The sequence below is a fragment of the Apium graveolens genome, chromosome 9 (genome assembly GCF_009905375.1).
Source record: "Apium graveolens cultivar Ventura chromosome 9, ASM990537v1, whole genome shotgun sequence".
Classification (NCBI taxonomy): Eukaryota; Viridiplantae; Streptophyta; class Magnoliopsida; order Apiales; family Apiaceae; genus Apium; species Apium graveolens.
In genome coordinates, this window is record NC_133655.1 from 166,723,441 (window position 1) to 166,726,490 (window position 3,050).

The 3,050-nt window shown below is 28.7% G+C and overlaps 1 long non-coding RNA gene across 2 annotated transcripts; it reads right to left on the reverse strand.

The window, feature by feature from the left end:
- Positions 1–454: 454 nt before the first annotated feature.
- On the reverse strand, positions 455–1,485 carry LOC141682749 (uncharacterized). Of its 2 annotated transcripts, XR_012559933.1 has the most exons (4): positions 1,435–1,485; positions 1,110–1,325; positions 802–936; positions 455–681 (listed from the first exon to the last, which is right to left on the reverse strand). It is a non-coding gene; the product is annotated as an uncharacterized LOC141682749 (long non-coding RNA). The 2 variants fall into 2 exon arrangements; XR_012559932.1 differs by lacking the exon at positions 1,435–1,485 and having other exon boundaries at positions 1,110–1,424.
- Between the last annotated feature and the right edge of the window lie 1,565 nt (positions 1,486–3,050).

A 3,050-nucleotide genomic window follows, 5' to 3' on the forward strand; every position in this document is an offset into this window, starting at 1 on the left:
AAACGGGTCGACCTATGGCCAAATCTAAATTTTCCTGACTTGTTCTTTAGCACACATTAAGAATATGTAGATATATCAACCTTACAATCCAGTCCATATTATACTGCTAGTAAATATAGAATTGCAGTTTCCAGTGCTTACATCTTGTGAGGAATATAAGTTTTTAGGAATAACATACATATGATTTTTCTTCCACTTGTGATTATATAGGCCTCGGTCACATCAAGTTGTTCAGTCTTTTGTCCCTCGGGAAGTTTCCAGTCAAAATGGTACAATATTTGCGCAAGTGGCAACTCTATCATAGGTAACGCAAACAACATTCCTGGACATATTCTTCTACCTGCACCAACTCTCTGCATTTTCTTGCAACTAACAGGGGTGCAGCTGGGTGTTCTCTTAATATCTCCTTGATCATCTCTTTTTAGTAGCTTAGTTCCTGAAGCATCCGGCGCCCACATTAAATTGTGAGAATGTTGGGGCTGGCTGGGAATCGAACCTTAGTTCTCCCGCTAGCCTAAGCTCTGATATAATGTTGAGTAACCAGCTCATCTAAAACCTTTAGGTGTTAGAGAAAAACTCCAATAGGATAATATATTTAACATGATGTATCGTAATATTCAGGGAACAAAACGCATAGGTGCCCTGTTTAGGCGCAGAAGTAGAAATTTGGTCATTAAATACCTACAAAAACATGATCAATTACTCCAATGATAAATGAAAATAGTTGTATCAAGTTAAGGTCTCTGTATCACATTAAATTAATGCCAAATCAATCATTGTAGTTAAATGGGAAAAACGAACCTCCATAAGCGGAAAATTCGATTGTATTTACTCTCGTGTACTACATACCCATCACGTTCTTGAAAACTGGTTCAGTGTAGTACATACCCATATTGTTCGTGAAAATTGGTTCAAGCATTTTATCAAACAATTAACCTGCATATAAAATAATAGTAAATTAATAATCATTGGAAGTAGAAAATGAAATAAAACAGTATTTAAATAGTGCAGATGAACGAGATAATGGACCAAGAGGCCCTGGTATACGACCTTGAAACAAAGAAAATGCTTAAAAAACAAAGAGATAGTATGATTATGCAGACTCATACCAGGACCGTTGTCATCAAAGGTAGTAAGAACGTTTGCTCCCATTCATAGCTTCTTTGTTATGTAATTAGACCTATCAATATCAACGTTCAACAAAACAGAGAAGAAATAGTATGATTATGCAGATTCATACTAGGTCCGAGGTCATGGAAGTTAGTAGAACGTTTACTCCCATTCAAAGCTTCAACGTTATGCGATTAATCCAGTGATAATCATTACTGCAAAACAAAGAAAAATAGGTTTTGTTAAACATTATCGGATGTACGATTGCATAATAGATAACAAATCATCGGTACAACTAATTCAATATATGATGATGATGTATACAATTATTGAGATTCATATATATGGCCTGTAACAAAGAAAGAAGAAGAAGATAATAATTATCAAGGAAAGTAGTAATGATTTTTGAATTTGAATTATTGAACACATGAATTGTGGATCTATAATTGATTTGGTATAATAACAAATCTATTTTAATAATATGTTTGATCTTTTTAATATTGATAATTAATTTTTAATAATTTTAAATAGCATTTAAGATGTGGATAGTCCATGGATCTTTGCATATTTGTATAGGAATTAGTTGATTTATGAATATAGGTCGAGCCACCGATCAAATTTAAAAAATATGGGTCAAAATATTTATAAAAAAGTCATTCTTAGTACAAAATTGAGGGGCTCTTCACTAGTGCTCATTAAGATATAATAGATAACATAAATTCTAATCAAAACATATTGCAAAAGTACAGAAAGGAAAAACCCTTTTAAGGAGAAAAACAGACCAATTCATAAAAATATGATAAAATAATCTATTTTATATGGTACCCAGTGTATAAAAATCTAAAAAAAAATAAAGATTCTATTATTAAATAAATGAAACACAAATTTAGATTAAATTTTTAAATTTAATATTAAATTTTGTGAGTGATATACCTTAATCAACTGATACAACTTTATGATAAATATATATTACTTAATTTTTTCTTCCAAAATTTTATATATCATATGAATATTTGATACTATATTTATAACTTGTTACGGTACTTTATTTAGAAATAAATTTTTATATGAATATTGAACATAACTTTATCGAATTAATTTTATACATATATGACTTTTTAAAAGATACACGTATCTTTTAATATACTTATAAATATGTATGCAATGCTCTTGTAATTCTTTATATCACAAAAAGTTATCTATCAAAATAATACTTCTTCTTGTAAATGTCTACGGGTAAAATGATCTCGTGCATTTTTTGCGGGTACTTAGTTTATACAGTTTTAAGTATGGATTTACATGTTCAGAGAGGTATGTACATGTATAAATTCCTGTATTATTGAGCTTTCTTACATGATTATTATTGTTGTCGATAATAAATAATTTGATATTTTTAAATAATTTTTATAAAGTATCGTTGTTATATTTCATTAATTTCACCAAACTCATACACAATATAAATTTTATCTTATATTTAAACAAATTCGTATTACAAAATATTGATATCAATTTATGATTTTAGATCGGTTGTTCAATACTCGAATATCTAAAGTTATTAAATATTTGATTTTAATTAATTTTATTATATTTGTATCTTTTTTTAGGAGGTTTGATGAATCAAAAAGAAGATATCACAATTGACATGAAGAACGTCGAAGAAAATAAAATTTGTAATGCTAGTTTACCAATTAGTGGTTATTGCGAGGACTGGAATTGTCGATATTGGTGCAATTATCAATTTCCAAAAATTTATAAAACTGCTTGGTGTGTAGGTCCCGATGGAACCAAGGATTGTTATTGTTATTTTACATGTTAGTTGAATAATTTATTGTCAGAAAACAAATCATTGAAATAAATCAAAATTATATTGTATTCTTAAAGTTTTCCTTTTATATTGAATTATAGTTACTAATTGATTTGTATGGTAGATGATATTAATT